The 25380-nt window shown below is 50.0% G+C and overlaps 1 protein-coding gene across 7 annotated transcripts in view; it reads left to right on the top strand.

Moving 5' to 3' along the window:
• The window catches only part of LOC143373519 (putative receptor-type tyrosine-protein phosphatase mosPTP-1), a 352753-nt gene that overhangs the window by 230365 nt on the left and 97008 nt on the right, over positions 1–25380 (top strand). The gene's annotated exons all lie outside the window — the stretch shown is intronic.

Below are 25380 nucleotides of genomic sequence, written 5' to 3'. Positions count from 1 at the left end.
TGCTCTCCCCAAATTTTATGAAGAAATTTACCCCGAAGACATGATTTATTTTTCAGTGGTTCGTCATTTTGTAATATTTTGCGATTTTTACTTTTTTTTATCGTCACGTAATAGACGTAGGCTTCTAGTTTCTAAAGATTTTTGTCTTTTTGGAAACGGATTTATGAATTTGATTGAAAAAAATATTTCTTACCCTTCGACATGTACATTATTAACTATAATAATAATAATAATAATAAATGACTTTATTGCACCATTACAATTAAAATTACAATGGCGAGTAGGCGAGGTTCAGCATTAACTGCTGCTCTACAACCCAACCTAAAAAGTTGTTGGGAGATAAAAGAAAAGGAAAGAAAACAAATAGACTAACATTAAATACAATAAAATAAAATAACTAGGAACAAGATAAGAATAAGAAAAAGCCATTTACATAGGGAATCGTGAGAGGATGAAAGAACGAGCACTCAGCTTAAATGAAGCAAACGATGACAGAGAACGTATATTAGACGGGATGAGGATATAATAATAGGAAGATATGTAGAAGAAGGACGCAGTGAATTTACTATACTAAGCAATACATTGATTTACTTGCGTTGTTTGGTGGAAATAAATTCCCGAAAACACCCTTACATTTCGGACCGTTACAGTGGTGTGCCTCGTTAAAGAGGGAACACAGTGAAGGCACTGATGGGTTTCGGCGTGGGTGGTCTGTCGCAAATTGCGAAGTGTCCAGGATACTACAAAGAATAACAGTTGCCTCAGTATCGTCGAATTTGTTTGGACTTTGAGGAAAAGCTCTGTCGCGAGTCTTTCCACCGTGCAGGAGCAGCGCAAAGGACGTTCGCTCGCTACTGACAAGATCTAGTTTCAGCCAGTTCATCGGGCGCAACGTAGCCTGGAAATTGTTGAAATCTTTCAACCGTTTCCGCGGAAATGCAGTCGCCATTGTTCCCTTGGCTGGCGCCTTAATAAGATCAATTCAGAAGCGAGGGAATCAAATTCGAGGGGCTGCGCTCGTTCTCCGTCTGCGACCAATTTCATTCGCGCCCCGCTTAGGGAGAAAATTGAAACAGAGAGCTGGTTGCCGGTCCGGGGGCGGGTGGGTGGGTCGGTGGAGGGCTAAAAGTGTCACCGGCGACCGCCCTTCCGCTTTCCAAGTAAAAATGTGTCCCTTTCCCGCGGAGCAACTGAAAGCCTTAGATTATCTTCGCGGTGACGATTCTGTCGCCTGTGCCGCGTCGCGGGCATCGGGGGCGCTGGGGAGATGGTCGGGATGCTTGCTCGCTATTACTTTTCATCGTCGTCGTTTAAGACACAGCCGCACGGGAGTGCATATTTATGCGCAAACGGGGAGGGGTGAACTGGCTGCCTTCTCTGCGATGCTCTTATTCCGTCTCTATTAGATTATCGTGTCTCCTCCTCAGAGATCAGAGAGCCGAGGACCTGAAAGCTCTTTGTCCCCTGAAGGGAAGGGAATGCAATTCTGCCGAGGCGTTTTTACTTCTGGCCCGTTTGACGCGCACCGAAGAGCTTCGCGCCGCCAGCCTCCCCGCTAACCTACATTCCACCTTCGATCTTCCTGCATTATTGAATTTCGAAGCGCAATCGAATTCTCGCGCAGCGGGCGATATTTACATTTAATTCCGCGCCGCATAAAGCAGACAAATGAATAAATAACTGAGGTCGCGGCCGGAGCATCGATGGCCCCGCGCCTCCCGCCTTCGTTCAGCAGCTCCTTTCTTCTCCCCCGGGAGGTGTGTTTAGGCTTCCTCTATTATATATCTCGAGCACGCCTTTGGAGCCTCTTAGATCCATATCCCTATACAATTCCTCGCTCTAAACAGCTACCAGACGAATCCGTAGATCTCGCGAATCTCACAATGCATCCGATGATCTATTGGACGGTTTCTGGGTCGAAAGGGGACCAGCCGAGGGAAGAGCACCGGCGTGAGCCATCATTGATCCATCGAATAAACTCCGGCTGGGCAGAACTCGCTGGTGATTCGAGTTGAAACCGTCGCGTCGCCCCGGCGATTCTCTCGAATGGACGCTCTTCCACCCCGTCGAATTCAATACGGCCACGTGGATCCCGCGCGCATGCATATATTCATGGACGTGGCCGGTACGCGGGAGCACGGCTCGTATACATAAGTGTCCGCGTGCACGCGTGCAGATACAGCTCGCGCGATGCGACGCGAATTTATGGTCGCGTGTCAAAATACACGGTCTTAGGGTGAACGGTCGCACACGCCCGCGCCGCGGAGCGTGTGAGCGCGTTTAGCGCGCTTCTCGCGACGCTTGCAGCCTCGCGTCCGATCGATCAACCCTCTATCTCTCTCTCTCCTGCAGCCCCTGTCTCTCGTGGGATACGCGTGCACGTATATACCTGCCGGGACTGCCTTCGCGGCTAAGCCTCTGTTCCACAGCGTTCCACTTCTCTGTCCTACTCCAAGCCACCGGAATAAAGAAGAATCCTTTCTCGATACGTCCACTGTGTCCTGGATCCTCTGTGCCAGTTGTAGTCGGCTCTGCAATGTCTTACATGGTCGCGCTGTTTCTCTTTGCATCTCTCGCGTCGTGTTGCGATCCCATATTATCAGCACTCCATTTACTGACCACCAACTTACCTAATCGGATGCCCCGGTGTAACGAGGGTTCAGGGAAATCTGTGCGGTATTTAGTCGGTAAATTCGTACGAATCCACGTAATATAAGCTCGGCTGAACAGCTAGTAGCGAAATATGCGGTAAGTGGAATCCGAAAGACCAGGGAGATCTAGAATGTACTCAGCAGAGTAGAAGCTGCAGTGGAAAGAGCTTAAGCTCCCGTGGGAATGGTGTAACAACAGCCACGAGCGTATCGCGAGCGTTTAACCCCCGTATTTACCGTGCACGACGCGTAGGTGAAAGAACGAAGTCGCTGCACCGTAAATACAAATGTCCGTGATCTGTCTGTTGTGCGGCAGCGTCGTTGCTTCTTCCCTTCTAGTGTCCAGGCTCTCTCGCGGCTTTTAAAGGACGGGCTGGATTGCATTCCGGGCAATAGGAGGGACGTAAAGCCGTTCGCTGTAGCGCCCCCCCCCCCCGTGTAATAGCAGATGGCTTTGGCGCGCCCACGGTGTGTATCGCCCTGCGGAGGCCAGAGGGATATATCATTTATTGCCTCTCCGTATCGTCGATAACTCAGACGGCTGCTGCCCTGTTCCATTCGGAACGTCCGGTGGCACGGACAACCCATCTCCCACCCAAGTTTGTTAATTCAATCGTGGTCCATCTCCTTGTTCGCCTCGAATGCTCCGCTCCGGCGAACCTTGCGCCTCCCGTAACATTTATTTCGCACAGCCTGCTGTTTCACACCCCTCCCTCTCCCCCGCGCCCCTCCGTTCCCCGCGAGTACATGCGGGGATTTCATTAGGCTCGAGATTGGGACATGGATTTCCGATTATGTCCAACCAAATTGCTACCGATTCCGTCGTAATGGGACACTGGGATCTGAGCGATCTTCGATCAGGCACCTGCCGCTAGGATTGTGTCCAGATTTACGAATTCCGGGCGCGGGGAGATCGGCGCGACGTGCTAATGGATCAAGACAGACGTACCCGGGCGCTATCGCCGAGCTGAGTAAAAATCGAGGGAGGCGTGAATCTAAGCTCGATAGCGAATAAATTCGGACGTGGTTACGAGCCGGCCGATCGTTTCCTGGCGGCGGGACGAGTGTTGCGGGGCCTGCACGCGAATCGCCGTGATCCCGTTTCGACGCGCATGAACGTCTTACGATGATTTAATGGCGCGAGGCACGATTCCTGGCTGCGCGTACGAATGCTCGCCGGGGGTGAATTATACACGCGACACGGCGGACCTGACGCGAAGGACGGGCTCCGATGGCAGCGACGACTGGGCCGTTAAATATTCCTGGAGGGTGGTTGCCGCTCGATTGTTTTCGGCTTCGGAACGGGGCGGGTCCACCCGCCTCTACTGTCGCTGCGTAATTTCGGGGAAACCGTGGATCCAGAGTGAAACAAGGGCTCGAGATGAAATTGAATGCCTTTTGATACACCGATATTGCGGCTGTTGGTGAGTAACGTTTAAAGCGTTTTGCCGACGGGGTGACTAGATGCAAGGGAACAGGGTTCGAGAGGGTGCAGATTGAATGAGAGGCACTCGGGTGCGTGAAATTGATCGTCCTGAAAGGGGTGACTGTGTTTCCCACGCCTAACGACCACGCTCCTTCGGAGGAAAAACTGGATCGTTTGGCCTCTAAGGATCCGTGCCCACGACCCTCGAGGCCTTTGTGAATTTTTCAACGCTCGGCGAGCGAAACAACAGGACAATCTTCAGCCTCCTTTGGATCGGATAAATTGGATGCTGAGCGGGTTCGGGACACGTTAATTATCTTGCCTTTCGGTGAGCACGTACGACGGTGGAGACAGACGTACGTTACGACCGCGGATGCAATCCCGCGTTCATTATCCCCGTTGCCGCGCGATCTGACAGACAATAAGCCTAATGAATAAAGTGTAGGCAATTGCTTTTTCTTAATATTTTACTAGAAATTGCTTAAATTCATGCGAATAAAAACACAAGCATTTGCTTTATCTTTTAGGAATACCTAAACTGCCTAGGAATTGCTTGAAGGAATCGCTTTTCCTTAATTTTTTAAGGAATTGCTTACAATCGAATGAATAAAAGAAGCAATTGCTTTTGCTAAATAAGCAATTCCTTAAGAATTTTGAAGACTGCTGTGCCCCATGCTTGTAGGAATTGCTTAGTTTTTATTCATCAGGCCCAATATAACCATGCGAGGCAACAATGGATGCGGGAACACTGAGATCTCGGGCTGCTCGGAATTGTAACGAACAAGGAGCCCGAGTGTCTTCGATGGATTTGCTCGTTTTTACGCGACAGAGAAGCCTCGGAGAAAGTTTCCAAATGCGAGGCCCGCGATAGCATTCCGCGGGATCGTTGCTGTAACCGCGACGCAGCTTCCGACAGAATCTAGGCACGACTGTCGCAGTTGCTTTTGTACAGGGCGGAGTAAATAGGTCGGCTCGAATGTTGGAGCGACGCGGAAGGGAAATGCTATGGGAAATTGTCCTCTATTAACGCGGAGCGATTTAATGCTCGCATCTCCACTTCGATGCTCCCTTCGTTTATTTCTTGCTCCCGGCTCCCTGCTCTTTAAATGGAGAATTTTTAATGGAATTCCGCGTAATGCGCCGATCGAAGCGAAATCTCCATGCCGGCAGGCAAACGGGGGTGGTCTCCAGCGAAATGACAGATTTAATGCCGCGATCACGGTTTGATAGTGGTCCGGTCGCGATTTTTCACCGTTGAATATTATTCCCCTCTTGTTTTATTCTGAATTTTACACGATCGCCGCGTGAAACATTCATCCGCACACGCGTTGCAAATTAAACAAAAGGATCCATTTACGGATTCCCGTGGCAAATCGCAGATAAAACTGTCACAGCGAGAGGGCGGTTCGTGCATTTTATTTAGACCGTCGAATTAACGGTTTCCAGAGCGGCGATAGAAAAATTAACGACCTACATGCCTCCATTTGTGCCGTGGAATAACCACGAGAGGAATATACTGCCAGGCAAGGGGTGCTCGAACTGAAAATATTGTTTCGCTCGCCTGCAAGTTTTACCCCTAACCGATGCAGATTTTATCGGACCAAACACCGCGACCGGTTACGCGCATTCTCATGGCCGTGTCGAGGTTCGAAAATTCCAGCTCGATATGTCCACACCGTTTCGGTGACGATATCCAGTGAAAACAATGGCCGATCGATGCCGATTAACCTAGATGTTTTTATTCGCGCGAAAAACCGCTCAAAGATTATTAAGCAAGGTGTAATTTTGATGGGCGATAAATCGCACGTCCCGCAACCCCACTTGCTCGATCCGTGATTGCTCGTGTCTCCCCGGTGTTCCGTGCGATCGAAACGGTCGACGAGGCTTCCAAGAATCCAAAAGCATTCGTGGCAAACAAACAACCCCCCTGCCCGGCTGACCCCTTTTATCAGATCACCCCTAATTACCATACGTGCCTCTATGGTCTGTCATTTAGCTTTACACGAGGCTGTTCTTCAATAGTTTATGCTGTTCGCGGAAGGGAGGTTCGTTTGTGTTACAGCTGCTTTTTCGGGATAACTTCTTTTATTCCGAGAATACCTTTTGAACAGGGGAGCTACTCCGAATTGAAGCAGTATCTGAAATTCTCAGCTCCTCAATTTCCCATCCTCCCATCCGCGCCGGGGCAAGAGGGGGGCGAGAAAGCGTTTAACCTGCTCGGGAAAGAAGGATCGTCTTGGAACGTGCCGACAGCTCTGGGCCCATCGATCGACCCGTCTTTATTTCGTCGTAACTGCAAGATATCGTTTCGGTCGCTCATTACCGGTAATTAACTTGTCCAATGCAATTACGAACTTTCGTGGTCAAAATGCGCTCGGCCCGTTTTAACCGCGTCCGCCGCCCGTTACACGCGTCAACGGCCTGGAATTCCATCAATTTACGGTAATTAACGTCAGGATGCGGCAATAATTTCATTTGTACGCGATTATTGTAACCGCCGTGACGCCTGGTACACCGAGGCAGGATAATAAATTACGTTTCAACTCTTTGCTCTCTCCTAAGGTGATCATAAATCCAGCGAAACCTGATCAATTCTAAACGAATCAATTTCAATCTCCCCAAGCCTCATCCACCCTTAACCCTCTAGTGCATACGCCTGCCTTAAGGCGAGCACCTGTTTAATCCAGGAATTGGGCGCCTATAACTTTTTTTCAGAATTCTCAGTTGCCAGCCTTAAAAGTATTGCCACACCGTACATATTAGCCTAAGAAACATATCAATCTGACGTTTCGATTTGACAGAAATCTAGTTTGAAGTCCATTCTTGAGCTAAGCATGCTGCGAAAATTATTTGTGAAAGTAAAAAAATCAAATAAAATACTTCCCGACACCGTACAGCTAACAGAAAATTATTGGAAAGTAGTTTGTGTAGTGATCTATCGAATGGAATAAAGATTTGAAAGCAAAAAATAATTTACACCTGTGAAGTGAGGCTTGGCCGGTAGCCACCTTAAGGCGGTATCATGTTAGTGGATCATCCTTTATAGTTAGGGTGTTACTTTATCACCCTAATAATTGATGCGTGAAAAATTTACTTGTGCACCTTTTAGCTCTTTGTTCATGAAATTTGGTATCTATATACATACATATATCATATCATACTATTATAATAAAGCCATTACATTTGTTTGTATGCTCATAAAAATCTTAAAAAGTACTGAACAAATTATTACGAAATTTGAACTACAGTATCCCTGAACAACAAGAAGTGATATACCCAAATTGAAAACAGACATCGGATTCGGTCTTTTCATCCCCGAATTAGACTAGTCTAATTTTTCCAACTGAATGAAAAATCTATGCACTAGAGGGTTAAAACATCAAATTTGGGCCGTCGAAACTTTTTCAAAGAGTTGACAGGGCAGAAACAGACTGGACACTCGGGCAATTAGTCCTCCGCCCACATGTTAACATAATAATCCAGATTCGCGGAGCGCGCTCGATCCATTTAATCCGTTCATAAATTCTGCCCCCATTCGACCGGCTTTTCGCCCGTAACGAGCCTCGCGCGTCCGTTTAATGGAAGAATCACGTCTACAAAGGTCCAATAGCAATCGTGCTCGAAGACGTTCACGAATCCCCAGTAAACGGACGCCGCGACTCGTTTAATTAAGTCCCCGGAAGCTTAGACGGTCGAAGGTTAAGCAAGAGGGACGATGCGTCGTTAAGTACCGAGTCAGAGTGGGGGGCGAGCGCGAGTTTCCTTTCTTATGGGGGGGTATTAAGAGCGAACACCATTCACGGCGAATCCACGATTACCATTTAGGAATGGGAAGTTAGACGCTTCAACCTTTGCCGGCGGACATGGAGGGACTCGACGGTGTCCGAGAGGCGGAATTACTAGCCCTCTCCCTGAAAGGGGGTGGTTCCACGCCTCCCCATGAAAATTGGATCGCAACGGGGTGAAATTTAACGAGCCATCCCGGGACGTATCGGCGGAATTGCAGTCGGAAATTTCCAAATCCACCATATTGTCCGGGAACAAAGATCGATCCACCCCCTGAAGCCCAGCACGCCTGGACTCCGCCGCGGGAAAGTGAAACGTCCGGGGGTGGAAAAAGATTCTTGACGATTGGGTGCCCCGAGTGTCTAAAGAACCCTTAATTGAACCGTTCGACGTGGCATAACTGCGAACGATAAAGAAAGGGGAGAAGGAGGGACGAATCAGAGGTCGCGGGTTTGAAAAATCGAAATAGGATCGCATTAATTTCCTCGGCCCGACGTGCCGGGCTCCCCGCGAATCGTCTTTTTCGCTCGCCTCGGCCCGCCTGGAAAATAGATTAGACGCTCGGTGGACTGGCTGGGTGTATTAAGCGGCGGGAAGTTGGGGAAATTCGGTTAAACTCGATACCCGATACTCCCTATAAAAGGAAGATTAACGACGCGAACGGAGGGCAGAAAACCTCGCCCGGCCTGCGTGTATTCGTTAACGTTTCCGACGTCTAAAACACGTTAATAAGAAATTCAGGATCGGGGGACTTGGCTGGCTTGCGAGGTCCAGCTGCGCTTGTCCTTAACTTCCAGAGCGTAGGGGACACGCGCGCGGAACTTTTCGCCCGGCTCGCGAGGGCTGAACTTTCGACACGCTTTAGGAGAGATCGCCGCTGCTCTCGAAAACCCGCTCCCACGGAACTTTCTCATTTGTCGATGGCTGTCCCTCGTCCTTTCTGTGCACGGTGCACGAAACACCGGTAATTTGTCGTTAATGTTGCAGACGTTGCTCGGCCCGGGGCCGCGTCGCTGCCAGAGATTGATAGCGGTGCTGGGAAAGAAATTGGAGGGATTAGGTGCAACTGCATGCGCATAGGTTGCAAGAGGCGCGCGGGTGATCTCGATGCAGTGTCGCTTCGTGCTGGATGGACGGGGATATACATAGAGTCTTTGAAGCGGTGAACCAGTCCACATCGATCGCGATAGATTAAATAATTTCACCCCATTTTTAAACCGTCGACTATTTAATCCAGGGTATTTCGGGTTAAAGGTGCTTGGGAAAACAGTATCGCGGAATGGCTGAACTGTAACTAAGTACCTATTTCTGGCGTAGCCACGTGGAGCGTAATCGGGGGGTTTAATTGCACGGTTGGTAGAATAGTAAAGTTCATTTATAAATTACACGGTGTCGGTGAATAGGTAGATGGTGGAACAAGGACGATGGTAGCACAGTTTATTATTACTCTGATGTTAAGTCCATTTTATCCAGGATTACTTTGCGGATTGTGCTCAGAGATTATCGCACAGATCTACGCCCCTTTATCGCGCACGTCGATTCAAAGGGATCTCGAATTGTTGACGATCGACGGGTTAAAACCCGCCGGCGTAAAACAATAGAGAGCGCTGGAACTTGGTTGCCAGGTTGATAAAGGGTGACAGCACATTTTTACCCCCTGCGGTCGATGGGGACCGGGCGAGTGTCGGACGTCGGAGCCAGCCGCCATTGAATATCAAGATCGCTAGATAGCGGAACGTGGCAAGGATGGCAGACGTAGCCGCGAAGGGAAACAGATCGTTAGGGCCGTCACAAGGCGTCGTGCGTGAATAATTTGCTGACTCGATTCCGTCGTCGTAATGACAGTCGGACAGGCACGATTCGCGTCAGCGTGGATTATCGCCGCGCGATTGCTGGTCTCTGGAGGAAAAACTGGTCTCGGCGCAGACAAATTGGTCGGAGTGCTCGCTCGAATGCGGGGCAACTGTTAATAATGGGCCTCCCAAGTCCCGTTTCACACCTCTACCGTCCCCGAATAGAGGAATTCGAAGCGGGTGGCGTTGAATTTTTTAAAATCCCGCGAACAAGGATCGCGCGATATTCCTCGAACCAGCGACGAGACTAACCTTCCACGGACCACGAACTTTTTATAGAGGAGTCCAGACAAAGGTCTTAATGAAGATTCCCTCGAAGGCGTTCCGTCCCCGGGAAAATTCTTTTGTCATCTCGCGTGCGGTGGGAAGTTCCCCTGTAATTAATCCCGAGGCTCGACATCGCGGCGGACCCGGAGAACGAATCGATGAATCCATTAGGGCTGATTTGAAATTAGTCGGAAATTATGTGGCACAGGAGATACCGTGAATTATGGTATCGCGTGGACAAGCGGGCGGCGGCGAGCGCAAGCACACGGGATAATCGGCAAATCAAATGGTAAAGTAACGTTCGCAGCCTGATCAACCAGTGCCAGCGGCCTGGCAAACAGCGTTGTTGTCGAAAAGCGCAAACGTTTTGTAAATTCACGCCGTGGACCCGAAAGGGCAAAGTAATATTTGCTCCGCCCGGGCTGTATGCATTTGGACAAAGCTGCACTGAAATTGTCGCGCAGCTTTTCTAGACCAAGCATCCCCCGAACACACACGCATCCTCGTTTCCCTGAAGACGTGCTCTCTGAAGCCTGAGGCACTCTCCCTTTCGTAGTTCGTTCGCTGAATCAAAGGGCGGATTGCAGCGCGTAAATTTAAAACAACAACCCCGTGTATCGGCCTCGAATAAATTAACGTGGTTGCTCGAAAATCCCCTGGAGCAGGGGCAGAAGGTCGGCCGAGGCGGGGGGCAGACAAACGAGAGCGCAGTAATGCGAGCCCTGGCCGCGATTTATGGGTTCGCCGAGGTGGATCGCGAAACACTTGGGGGATCCAAGTTCTAAACCGACTTCGTAGTTGTTTCAGCCGGGGTGCAGCAACAACGGCTCCCAAATGGCATAGGTAACCGACCTGCCGGCCTCGAACGTCCCTTGCCGCGAAGCAGCGCGCTTAAATCGCGTGCACGGACCCAGGCCAAGATAAGTCGACGATCCGACAGCGTTGTTGAGGACAGATACGGAGGATCTTCCTAATAGCGTCAACAAATTTCACGTATTCCACTTGGTCTCGAAGACCCTTTTCCTCTGTTGGATGAACACACTTCACCCCCAGATTTTACGTGTACCTGGGATTACAGTAGAGATTTAGACAGCAGGACTGCATGCACGTCGTCCCACGTTGAAGAATTCAGGAGATCACTTAAAATCCCAGTTGGCTATTCGATGTTCCCATCCTACGTTCAGGATTCTCGGAGGATGACTCCGAGGGGGGAATTTAGCTTCCCTCGGGGGATCAGGACAACCTGCGAGTCCGGAAAGGAACAGTTCAGGGCGCGCTAGAGCCCGATAATCGAACTTATCAGAATAAGGAGAGTAAGACACTGTAATTGAGTTATACAATCCTCAGCGTTTATTCAGCGCTAATTCTTCTATATTACACTGTGCTCTGGTTATTCGTTAATCAGGAGGCTAAGGCCAGCGACATTTGCACTTTATATCCGCCGACAGTGAGTCCCCAAAGCTGCGTATTGCCTTATCGATTGGCATGCACGTTCGTCGTCTGTCGTTTCTGTTTTACGACGCCCCCGCTGTGTTCCGTTTCAATCTCTGCCCGTTATTGTACCTCGCTCTGTAATATGCCATTGCTGTTTTCAGCTGCTAGCATTATTCCCAGTTCTAAGCTTTACGATCGACCGTAACAAGCTCCCAGTAATTCAGGAATCCACCGTCACGCTCAGACGACCCGGAGCACGTGGATTATTCGTTCGTCGTATTTTCACAGAAGAAACACTTCCTTCCTTCATTTCTTTACACTGTACACGTCACAGAGAGTCCAAGCTTGCGCTTGATATAGCATGCACGTGTGTATAGGTGAGTTAGATCCAGAGGGGTATAAGTGACTTCGACTTTGATAATCTGTCACTCCCCCAAGGCCTGTGGTTCATCAACAGTCGGGCTTAGCGACCCCGGGGAGCCTGAGCTAGCTGATCCGTGCTGAGGCTGTGCTAGAGACTCGGCCGAGAGGAATTCTGCGAGTTACAGAGTGTCCACTCGTGGTCAAAATATACTTAGAGCACTGGGTTAACCAATGATTGGCAGGAGTTTATTCTCAGCCTTCTTAAAGAGCTTTAACCTTGCCGTAGAATTACATACATCGATACTAGCTCGAGCTAAAGAAACAGAAGCTAAATCGCGAGGAGTGCACTTAATTGAATCCCCATCGCGATGTTTATAGAGTGGGCGGGGGCGAGGATATCGGAAACGACCCGAGGGTATAATAGACAGCGAGTTTGACACATAATTGGGTTAATCGATAGCAATCGCGGCTAAGCGACGTACACCTTGCAGACACATATACCCTTTCCAATTCCTCGCGCATCGAAAATCCGTATGTACGCCCCACTGATCCGCGAGTAGATACAGTTTCACACTATTTCCCTTGTACATTGCTCGACGATCGGAATAATTCGACGGCCCTCATCCTCGCCTACTTATCGTAAAGTTATCTCCAAACGATTCTTGAACCGCGATGATCCGAACGCCGGCGGTTAAGCGACTCCACCGAAATCGCGAATTCATTTTCGACCCCCGGCACTTACCCCCTAATGAAGCTTCAGAAGCACATGTTTTATTATTAGAGGAGAACCGATTCTCTGGGAACGGAGGCTCCTAAAATTTACTGTCGCCGCGAACGACGCTTTTATCGCGGTCTTGTCTCTCATTATCGACGCCCGCTCGTCGCCCCGGCAGGAAGAAAGTGGCTTCGTCAGGAGTTCCAGCCCCGATCCTGGTCCGAGGATCGTTCTCATCAGTCGAACGTGTCGATGATCGCTGAAGCGAGAAAATAAATGGACCAGGAGCCGCGTTAACTGCCCGCCGTCTGCGATAGCGGTAAACGAACAAGATCCGCGAGAGATACCTGTCCAGCGGCTCTGGTAGAAGAACTCCGGTGGAAGCGTAAAATAAAAGCGCGACTAGATACCCTGTACAAAAGGCGCGCCAACGTTGCTAGTGGTATCAAACTACCCTCGAAGGAACGATAGCGAGCCTCGAAGCTAGGCACGTATTGTTTCACAGTATTTTTAAACTCGCTGGATGGTGGAGCACGCGTCTTTCCAACGTGGCTTTCGAACAATAAGGTCCTACGGGGCCACCCTTTGCCAGGTGAATCGCAAAGATACAAGGTAATCGTCCCTTTCGCTCTTATACCGAAAAATTCCCGCGGCGATAACAAGACGAAGCGCTATTTGGAATGGGTTCAGCGAATGGAATAATTTTGCCAGCGAGGGTGCGGTCATTCGTGATTTCAGTGAAGTGGTTGCAGATGGAAGGAGCCAGTTTAAATCAAGTTGAATCAGCCGTCAGGAAGTTTGTTTTAAAAATCGCAACGTCAACGGTGGCGCGAGAGCACGGATTACGCGGAAACCGGAGAGCCGACTTTTTCCAGGCGGAAATGAGCGGCTTCATTTTGCAGCATTCCGATCGTAATCATGCTCGGCACGACGAAATTACATCCCCCTCGTTCGCTACATTCTCGTCGTTCATCGGTCGTCAGCGGTGATATTTTCAGCCTGGCATTCCTTCTTCCGTCGTCGGTTCGCTGGAAACGCAGATAAAATTCACGGCGCACCAAGCGCCCGGGGAGCAACATCAACGGCGCATCATTGTCGCCGCGGCCCTTTGGGGGTTACCTTTAGCGTTTTCTATCTTTGAACTTCGGGTGGATTGGACTGTGCTCGTCGGCCTCCTTTCACCGGTTGCCACTGGATTCTCATCGTAATCGTGGGATTTCTGCTTCTGCCGCGTTCTACATTGCTATCCTTGGATTGTTCCAAGTCTGTGTATGACCTATGTAATTTCAGTTATTTACAATTTCTCGTTAAAAAGTATTACAAACATGTATTACGCATTGAGCTATAAAAATACCTGGATAGTGAACAGAGCAAAGGCGGCCGGTCCGAGAAAGAGGGAAGATTACAGGTGAACCAATCTGTGTCTTACAGCAGGCTATGGATGTATACTGCACGTGAGTGAAGTTACCCGCGCAGAATATACATACATAACGCAGATAGTACAGATAGAGAGGGATAATAGGAAAAGTATCTCATCTTAATTTATCTTTGTTATTTTATTTTATATTATATTATTTTATTTTATTTTATGTTATTATTTTATATATATATATTTTATTTCTTTCTCTTATTTTTATCTTTCTATGTAATAATGGTAATAATTTTGTATCTCTGTACACTAAAGAGTTTCCCGTTAATAATAATAATAATGATAATAATAATAATATTAATAATAAAAAGGAAGGATAGATTCACCCGTTATCGGCTATTTTCCTCGGACCGCTGTCGCCTCAACTTCTTCCCACTGCTGTTCACTCTCCAGGTATTTTCATAGCTCAATGTTATTCCGTCTTCGTCGCTCACCTCACTTCAAGCCAATATACTGACCCGCATAATTCTTATTCTACGTGATTTTCGGGAACTAGAATCCGGCAGGATTTACCTTCCGCATAGACGAATCGATTGTCCTGGAACACTTCTCCAAGAAACATGGAACCCATGCTCGAACCTCCTTTCAACGAACCAATTGACCGAGTCTCGATTTCTCCTGAAACTCACCGTGCGTCAAACATTCCCCTCCGTGCATTTGCCGCCATTTCCGTGGTCGGCGCTTCGCTCGAGGTCATCGCGGTAGTTCGCAGAGGAAGATGAAACGAAAATGAGCGGCCGGATTGCGATTGCCGCGGGTTGGCGAGCGTGCCTGCGCTCCGAACCGCGGAAGTGCGCGCCCGACGAGCGTCATACTTCCAAGAGGGAGAATTTGTCGGCAGGATAAAGGCTGGTGACGGATCGTAACGCGAGCTACGGGGGCTCGAAATTCCTTTTCGCGGTACCGGCGTAGATTTCTTTCGGGAAACTTTCCCCCGTTCCGCTGCTTCGCCGGCGAGTATGTGACTGGCTTCGAGAACAGGGCTGCAATGATCGTAAAGACGTCGTCGCGGAGACACGCCGAGGATTTGTTGCCTTCAAACGTTCCCCGATTTGCGTAACAATCATCGAGCTCTCGAGTGGGAGCCTGCCCCTCTGCTTCCCCTGTATCCGAGGGGAGAGAATCGACGGTACGGTTCATTGGACCGGAATTGGAGCCCGGGACGTGTTTCTTTCGACGAACCACCGCTCTCGCCGATTTCGGTCGCCATTGGCGGCGATTTATAGAAGTGTGAAAGGACTCGATGACCGTCCACTAACGTTCAAGTGCTCGGGGCTGAATGGGCGACGGGATGTGCGTGAAATTTGAAAGAAAACACAGAAGGGCCTAAGAATGGAGGCTGGCGTTCCGCAGGAACCTCCTTGGATCGAAAACCCGCCGGATTTTCGTCTGCCAAGGTTTGTCTTGGCAAGTAGCGGCACGATAACTTCATAGTTTCGCCAGTAATGGATTTCGAGGTGGCCAAATGGTTATGTCGACGAGCTCCTCCCTTTCCCACCCTCGGCTCGCTCGGTACCTTCGATTCCCCGCCACGTCTACCGAATAAATAGCAATTTCACGGTTCGAAATGCCCGCGAAGACTGCCGCATGACATATTATACGTGGAATTCCATCTTGGCGACAATGGAGAAGCAGGAGGAACGCCGTGCATTCATCGCGCTTCTGTTCGGCAGATAATATTCAATATTTTCTATGTATTTCCTTTCACTAGTGAAAGCTTTTCAAATTTCCTCTCTCCCCGATTCCCTCCCATGGAAATCCGCGGCAGAGGAGCGCTGTCTTCCTCGAAACTACATTGGAATCATCGTATTTCGAGGAATATCGTGAAAAAAATTTTCCCGCATGCGAGCTCGCGGAACGTTGGTTTCAACGGCGCTACGATTCACTGAAAATCGAAGCAAGATCGATAGAAATTTTCTAACCAGATCGAGCGGACCGAAAGGTATGCGCGGCAGAGCAAAATTTCGGCCGAAGGGTGCTATCGGATTCATTCGTCGACGAGGGATACCCAACGAACGAACTCGTCCAGCGACTACTTTTACAACTGGGAGTCCATTGTTGGAAGCCACAGCAAACGTCGCAGCTGTCCGTGGCTGTCTATAAAGATCGAATCGACGTTCAAAGGAAAAAGAAAATGAACCCGGTGCGGGAGTATAGAGGCTGATCGACACCGTCGTCTCTATTAAATCGAGAAAGCGTTTCACGTTGTCTCGACCGAAGCGGGAGCCTTGAACTAGGGCTTCGCCTAGTTTAACTGCCACTAGGCGACGCATAAAGTGGATGGAGCGTAGGAAATATGGGAGCTCTTAAGGAATACGCGTCGTTATATGAACACCGCTCCATAAAACGGCCTGCCAACCGAGTCGATTTTAAGATATCACCCAGACCCAGCGATATATATTCGTGAACGCTTCTGAAACTAATATTTCGCAGCGGCTATCATCGCTAATTGTTTCCAAAGCTTCCTCGCGGCGTTAGCGTGGCTCCCGCGGCCGTTGAAAATTCCGAGGATTCCTTTGAACCGAGGCATTAATTTTATTCACTTTCCTTCGGACCAGCGAAGCATACTTATACGAATGCACCGTGCCTCGCGCTGCTCGTTCACCCCCGAGACCAGTGACGAAAAAAGAACTCCCCTCTGGAAGAACTGAAAGAGCTCCCGCGCGTGTTCCTCGATTTTGTTTATCCACGCGGAAACCACCGTTCCCTTCTTTCACCTGGAATTCTTTGATTCAGAAGCAAAAAGGGGGCAGGAATTTGCAAAGCAAGCTGAAAAGCGAGGAAAAATTCAGTAATCACTCCGAAAATAATCGCTGATAATCCTGTGGTGCTGGTAGAAGTGTAGCAATGCGAAAACCTGGGTCGAAAGCTCTGTCTATCCGAGCGAATCCGAATTCCCTGCCCCTGTGTATTGACACGTACCAACTGACATGTCTCGCCAGACAGGGTGGCCCGTGTTTGCTCGCGTTTGCTCGTGCTTCCGTGGTGTTTTCGAGCATTTCCAGGCCGCTTGGAGGTACGCGGATCAAAAAGCAGCGCAGACACCCGGAAGGCTCCTAAAGTCCCGTCAAGCCTGGGGTGAAACCGATCGCGTCAACAATGATAGCCCGAATCCGATTACCTGATGGACAACGGACCGCAACGAGCTGGGCTCCGGCCGAACAATGTCCAGCGAAAAAACGCTTTCGAGATCGCGAACCGAGGAGCGGCCGTCGATATTTTCCCAAACTTCTGCTCTGTATCCAGGTATCAGGTTCACGAATTTCGGATTCCCCGTGGTGCTCCAGCTTTTTTGCGGTTTATCGATTTCACCGGTGGAGTTCGGTGAAGCGGAGAAACCCGCCGGCTTTGGGGAGCCCTTCGAAATGGCCAGGGCCTGCTGGGACGGGTGAAGGGATTCAGCGAATTTGCCCGATTACCGGATAAAGTTCAAAAACGCGGCAGAAAGTGATATTCGAGCGGGAGTTATTCGGTTTCGATTAAAGGGCTGAGTGTAAAAGAGCACTTGGCACGCTGGTACGTGGATGTTGCTTCGCTGCTGGATCGCAGACACCTTCGGGAGGAAGAAGAAGTGGAGAGTCTCGAAGAGTGGCAACTAAATTCCCAGTTAGACGAGCGAAGGATCTTCCACCGATGATAAAGCACGCACAGTTGCACGGATGGGGTCGAGAGCCATTGGGGGCTACTGTTGTTCGAGATTACCCGACGACTAATGAGAGTAATGAGAATCTAGAGTGGTCACTCATTCGAACTGCGAGAACGGCGTCGCGCGATCCTGGCGGAGAAGGAAAAAGGGAAGAGGACGACGGTGAAGGGAGAGAAATCGAACGGCCACCGGGGAGAATCCTGTACAGCGATTTAAATTGCACCAGATGGGTACCTGCAGGATTTCATTGCTGGCCGGCCCTTTTTCTTGCGACAATTGCGATTGGAAATTGCGCGCCCGGTAGATAAACCGGGCTCCCATCGTCCTTCGCCTGCCCCCTACCACTCGCGCGTGTTCCTTCGCTCTTTTTTTCCTTCTGTTTTCAAGGAAATCGCCGCGACTACTAATTGTGCTCTTAACAATAAAGCCGTTATCGAGGCGGCTGATTGGAACGGTGAAAAGCGGGCAAACCGCCGCGAAGGTTCGTTTAAGCGTAATGAAACTTTTACCGGATACACCCTAGAGCTTCCCCGGTGCAACGACGCGTAATGCTCCGGACAGATACCACTGAACTTTCTGCGCGTAGCTTACACTCCAAACGAATATTACGAGAGTAGCGAGATAAAAGTTAACCGTACTTGCCGGGCAAACGAACTTTATTTAAAACGGGGACAACGAACGGGGGAATTTGAAGGGTTGTTTGGCGCGGCTCACGTGCGCTCCACGTCCCTGCATATTGCCAGGAAAAATTCACGGCAAAGAACATCCGCGGTTACTTCTGAGAGGTCTGACTAATTATAGGAGTCTCTACTTGCAGCCTTTTAACCGTCAAGGTAGCACACTGTTCGCTTCACTCGAATGGTGCCGTACTTTCAAGCGCGAATCACGATCTCCTGCACGATCGATTGGACGTGTCCGTGGCTGAGATTGCCAGGACACGAGGGTTCGTTGAACACCTGGTGAAAGGGCCATACGTCGCGAATTCCACAGGTCTAAGTGGATTAGACCCGATCTCCCCGAGTATTCCGTAAATCGTTGTTAAACTTGATTACCGCGGTAGGTTAATGGCGGAATATAATTATCCTATGAGGGCCCAGGGTTTAATGCGAGTTTAAAATTTCCGTTCCCCGCCGAGGTCGTCGCGGTTCATCGGGGAGGCCGCCCCGGCATCCGTTCAAACTTAATTTCGCTGGCGCTAAAACTTCTGCAACCGGCATTCGGTAACAGGGTATTGAGTTTGCTGGCCACGGTCACTATCGTATTACACCCTCGCGTCAGAAACAATCAGATTATCACGCTAATGCTGGCCGTCACCGTCCGAGCGACGTAGAAGTGCCACGGTTGCCGACCGCTCGACTCAGAACTTGCACCTGCCCGAGAACTTCCAGGCGACTCCCGGTCACCCAAAAAGCTTTCCTGCGAAATTCAAGCGCTCCCCACATCGATCGTTCCGTCCCCTCGTGGACCTCGATGAAGCGAGAGTCCGTGGCTGAGGGAAGCTTCGTGTCGGATATTCCGGGGTTATTGTAGCAGAGTGATAGGGGAGGCGATAAAGACACTTCGTCAGGTTCATGAATTTAAGGTTCTCCATTGATTTGGTACGATTTTTACGCGACACACGTGAGACGCTCGAAATCTGCACGCGCTTCTTGCTCCTTAGGATTCATGCGGCGTACCACGGTGAATAATCGATTCTCAGGGAAGAAGCACAATGTTATAAACGTGCTCTGACGCGATGGAAGCAGGTGGAGGCGTGCCCGCCTCCGTTTCCGGTTCCAAGCAGTGCACAGGACGTGGGCCAAGTTCCAGCCAAGTTTCAGTTGTCCGGTCTTGATCTGTTGCGATCGACTTGGGGGCGACCGTGCACCACCGGGAGGGCGAGGGTGCAACGAAACTCGAACGTCAGGAGCATTCCACCGCGTCTTTTTGGCAACTTAGCCACGAGACTCGAAAGAGGCGAGCCCCGTGGACCCCGGAATATGGTGGAGCGCCCGGGAGAGATCCTCGACGCCCCGAATCGACGCTTTACGTCGCCCGACACCGCCCACGGAGGGGTATATAAATGGACGTGGAGCGCGGCGTCGCGGGGCGGACTTGAGACGTCTCCGTGGAACGTGTTATTATCGTGTCGCTCGCAAAAGGACGCTGTCCTGTTTTTCGCGCGACTCTTCCGGCCGTTCTTCCGCATTCCTCTCGACTGTCGCGATGCACCAGCCCCGGGGCCGCGCGCAAGAACAGCCCGGCTAGCGATACCGGTAACAAATAGCCGTTGCAGCGAAGCGACAGCCCCGAAGATTTTTATGACGTTTGTAATTTCACTGGGGAGCCGTTCCTGCGAGCGATCTCTCCGGGAAACGACGCTCGCGGCCACCGAGCATCGTTTCATTTGCATCCACGAAAATATATCCCTCGCAGGGTGTTCGGAGAATTTCTCCAGCCACCTCTGGACAAATAAGTCACGCGGACGGTAAACGCTCGTAAAGCTTCGCCTCTAATCGTTCGCGAGACCTCGACGATACTGGCCGCCTCGGCGCCCTTATCGTTCGGGGGTGGGTTGTCCCAGGGAAGAGGGAGAAACAGTAAGGCGGATAACACGATGTCTTTTTACGTCTTGGCGGGACGGGAGGGGGGTGGGTGGGGTGCCAGCCATAAATTATTCTAATGTACTCCCAGGGCAGGTCACCGATTACACTGATTTACAGGTGCCGCCCTCCTTTTTTGACGATACCTCATCCGCGGCCCAGGGGATGCATACAAGACGTGGCCTGACGCTTTAATGCCTGCCTTTTCACTAACCCCGCCGCCAACTTAAACTGCCGCCTCTTCATCTCCCTCTCGCCCAGCAGCCCTTCTTTCTTCCTTGCCAGCCACCCTCTGTTCACCATATTTCTATCTTCCTCCCTCTGTCACACATTTCCTTTTATCTCACTCCGACGACTCCTTCTTTCTTCCACCTCGTCGATTCTTCTGCTTTCCCATTACCATCCACCCGCTCCCTTCTTCTCCTTCTCCTCCCCCCATTTTTCTCTCCTCCGCACAGACACACGCGGCACGTACACTCCCGGACTGTTTCCTACCCCCCGAACTACGCCCAGCGACGCTCCTGCGGGAAAAGTTACGTTCGGCTGAGTTATAACGGACAATTAAAGCGAGCTCGTATCTGCCCGGAGCATTAATGGACCACCTAGCCGCTGGTTGTAACGAGCATGGTACGCGTGAAAGATCAACGACGGTCGGGAACAAAGGAAACCCCCTTCTTCCGCCGGGCGGTTTAAAAAGACGGCGAACGGCTGGTCCGATGATGTACTTGGGAATTATACATCGTGCTGTTACTCCGCGTGGATAGACGAGGAGCTACGTCCACGAGCGATAGTCTTCATTAGGCGGATCCCGGCCGCATTGCAAGCCTTTGTGCCACTGACCATGGAGGATAATTTAAGTCTTGCAAGTGCAATGGTGTGGAAGGTAGGATTCGTACGATTGGAGACTCTTAGATCAGCAAGTAATATATTTAGAAGTAAGATTGGGAACAGAACTCCTGTATGCAGGAATTGAAAATCGTCTGAAAGGTTAACTAACGTGAATCGTCTTTGGTGGACGAGTCGAACCGACTCAGAAGTCCTCGATTCATCTCTGAGCTGTACTACAGCGTCTTCTCGATCTTCCTCACACCGGAGTCTAGCAAGACGGTTTCGAAATCAAATTTGGGTTTTGAGGGAGGAAAATCCAAAATTGATTTAGTAGTAGCATAGCAAGGCGGTTTCTAAATCAAATTTGAATTTTGAGGGAGGGAAAATCCAAATTTGATTTAGTAGTAGTATAGCAAGACGGTTTCTAAATCAAATTTGAGTTTTGAGGAAATTGGAACCCGGAATTTAATTTAGAAACCGCCTTGCTATACTACTCCGCACTTTATATTGACTCATACTACTGGTTCCGTGCGTTCTACTTCAGCATACCGTTCAAGCATTCAAATTGCGGATGTTTAGTGGTCCATTTGATCCCGTGGAAAGTATAAATTCATGAATTTTCCCGGTCGATTGCTCATCGCGCAACATGTTGAAATTTCCATTTGATAGAATCGCGGAGCATGATCAGAAAATCAGTGATGCTTAGTCGTTCAGCCGGGCTCGGTTAAACGGTATCCAGGCCAATTAATCGGGAATCATTTTTCCACTGATTTTTGCACCGCCCAGTCGGACATTATGCGGCTCGTCGGGATTAAAATTGCGCTCGTCCCGAAAATCCAGCTGGATCTGTCGGCGAGCTCACCCTTCTCGTTTCTCCCCCCCGATGCCTCACCCACGCCGGTGGTATCGTGGTATCGCGATGCATTTCGGGCGTATCGCTCGATTGACCATCGAGAAATAAAATTAAACTGTTCGACGGTCGATCGTGTAACAAAGCTAATGCGAAAATGATACCCGTCGATGTTTCCTACTAAATTACTGTACGCCGGTTCCAATAAAAACGTTGAAAATCGCTCGATCTTCGTCGACCAGGGGTGGAAAGGGGCGGCGGCTGTGTGTCCATCGTGTCGCTTCGTCGAAACAACGAGCGAGTTTCGCGCGCACAGGAATTAATGAACGATCGAACCAATTACGGCATTAACGCGGACGCTATTTGCACGCTAGGAGTCGCGTCAGAAAACCCGGGATCCCCTCGATCCTCTACCCCCCTCTCGCCCCTATCACCCACACCGTTTTTGTCGACCAAGGATCGTTCACAGCGAGGTGGACGCGCGAAACGCGTTGCATATTCGCCCGGAATTATCGCCGTCCATCGCGTTGCAAGCGTACGCACGTTGGGAGAAAAATTCGTGGATAGGTAAAACTGGGCGAGAAAGAGCCGGCTTTTCCATTTAAATCTCGGAAACAGCCGGTTAAATCGTGGCGGAATTAGATCGACCACTTTGAAGCGAAGGAAACGTTGCGGGGAAACGAAAATATCCCACAGTGAGAATAAATTCCGGGTGGAAAAACGAGCGCAAGGGAAACACGTGGGATAGAATAAATACAAGAGGGAGAAGGGCGAAGTAGCGTTTAATTATTACGCGATCGGTGTGGATACTGATGCTACTTCGATTCCCAGATTGGACACCCCTGTAACTTTCTAACTTCCTCTCTTCGGCTTCTTCTTCTTTAGATATCGGTGTTGCCCCCGTCTTCATCTTGCCACACATCCTTCAATTTCTACGCAATTTCCTACAAACGTTGGCGAGGCGACCGGATCATTAGACCTCGAGCTATTTCCAGACGTTCTGCCCTTCTCCGTCCCGACAGTACCATTCCCTTCGCCTAAACCGGGGTGTTAATGAGAAAAAGATAATGAACCGCGTATGAAATATCCACGGGCTGCTTGATCGCCGAGAAGTAATTCGGTTCCGTTCGTGCGGAAATTATGAAGGAATAAACAGTTCGCTCGGTGTCGCGCGATAAGCTTTCTGGACCACGAGGCATGACAGTTTTTCGTTGAACCTCGATCTAGGTTTCCCAGTTTTCCACTTTGAAGTCGATCGATCCATTGCTTGAAGTCACCTTCCGCTGCGGGGTCATTGAAGTCGCCAACTTTCTTCGAAAGCTCTGGGACTTTTCCAATTTCTGAGTCTTGCGTCACAGAGGACACTCTTTAAAATGGGCACAGCCATCCTTTCGCTGTAACACTCTTATCTCGTACTTGGCGGTTTTATGAGACAAAGTTACATTTAGACGGTGTGATTTCATCGACTGAAATTTGCCGAAACCTTATCAGAAACGAAGCTCTACGCCTGTCATAATTACGAAACGCGTTCAGCCGGTGGACACGCAAGGAATTTTATCCACCGTGAAATTGGATGATCCCGTTGCCGCACCCTCGGCTCCTCCGAAAACGCGGCAACCTCTCCGTGACCATCGACGCTCGCACCATATAAATTACAGTCCGATAAATCAGCTACGCCAGCGCGTCCCAAGTTCCCTATTCAGTCTCCAGCCTTTTCTTCGCGGCCGACTGTGGCTTTTACGCCTTCTTACCGCGGATTTCGGCGTCAAAACTCAATTTGGTACCGCCGCGAAAGTCTCGCCTTTGATACGGCAAGAGACGCGCGACGCGTACGCCGAGATGAACTCGCGGGGCGATAAAACGCGTGCATGACTCTTATTTGATCGCCAGGCGGATATGGGAAGCGTGTGACGCGTTTAGGCGACGCTCGTATCGTCGGCCACGTGTCACACGGGGTGAAATAAGAGATGCACGATTCGTGGAAGGCTATGACGTCGTCGGAGCGCGGAAGATATAACGTTAAAGCCCGCGTCTGGCTATTTTCCCTGTTCTCTACTGGATAATTGAAAGCTCTGCATTGGGCGCAGATAGTGTTCCTTCTCGAGAATGCTTTCTCGAGAATTTCTCGAGAAATTTTATAATTGCTTATTTCTTATTTCTCGAGAAACACTATAATTATTCCAAAAATATAATTTTTCCAATATTTTTTTCAATTTCTCGAGAATTCTCGAGAATTCTCAAGAAATATGATCTCATTTCTGATTTCTCGAGAAACAAAAAATATCGAGAAATCAGGAACACTAGGTGCAGAGTTATTCGCGCGCGCTGACTGTTTCTCCCACACTTTGATGTAAAACGATGAACCAACCACCTCGCAAGATTTTGACGAGTTATAAAAAATATTTTCGCAATAAAGTATTCGAAATACAGTGATCCCGATCGCGCTGAACTTTCGAGGGAAGCCGAGGGCTAACGTTCCCCTGCCAAGAAGTTCCGTCCAAGTCAGATTGCTCATCGCGGGTAACTGTTACGATTTATGAAAGCCCAGGTCTGAACAAATATTGAACCGACTTTCCCCCGCATTCAATAGCGCAAGTACGCTTTCCTTGTAGAAGCGCGCCGGAAGTTATTTGGAGGTGAGCCCGCCGTGCAGCGAAATTCGGTTCCTTTCCCGTACACACTATAAAGCCGAGGATTTAAGTCTCCCCGATAAAATCGTGTCTCGAGGAACAAGCCCCTCCCGAAGTTCCGTGGCAATGTTTCGCGTAACTCAGCGGTCCGCCCGGACTTTTCTCGCACCCGCCATTATTACCTCCCCGGCCGATTCCCGATTTCCTTCGTCGATTCTCGGCCAGACAGGGGAAACGCGCGCGGGCATTTCGCCGCGAAGATACGAGGCACTTATTATCAAAATTAAATTTTCCGCGGCCCGAAGGGGTCTTATGTGGCCGCAGCGCGCAGGTGTTGGTACGTGTGTGCATGTGGCCGCGGGTATGTACCGAGAGAGGGAGGAGAAGCGAACGGTACCTTCCTCTATGTATACATACGCGGAGGACACGTATGTAATTCCTACAAGGGCAAAAGGTTCAGAACGATAACAAGCTCGGATAAAGGAGGGTGAGCACTGTTCATGGCGATCCAAGCTGTGACCCCGCCATAAATTTCCCGAGGAAGCCTGACGCCTGAAAATTCCCGCCCGTAAGAACGAGCCGCTGCGCTCGCGAGGCTTTAGGTCCTCCGACGTCGTTCGCCATTCTCTACGGGCTGTAATCCCGCCCCGAGGACTATCATCGATCCGAAAAAAGGGCTCATTTGCTCCCGGTGACGTTATCCCGTCACCGCTGACAGCCCCGCCGCAATATCCCAGCCGGCTTAATAGTCACGTACCTACCTCCGACCCGACAAATTTTTACTCGATGACTGGAGAACCTTCGCGAGCACCGCCGTCTATCGTACTACCCTTCTCGTTCCACCCGCCCCCTTGTCTCTGCAGCGACTCTATTAAAGTCGTTCCGACTGAAAATTGATAGTCACGATCCGCAGACGGAAA

Source organism: Andrena cerasifolii, chromosome 9, assembly GCF_050908995.1.
Source record: "Andrena cerasifolii isolate SP2316 chromosome 9, iyAndCera1_principal, whole genome shotgun sequence".
Lineage (NCBI taxonomy): Eukaryota > Metazoa > Arthropoda > Insecta > Hymenoptera > Andrenidae > Andrena > Andrena cerasifolii.
Note: the sequence above shows the minus strand (reverse complement) of the source record. Positions and strands in the feature narration are given on the sequence as shown.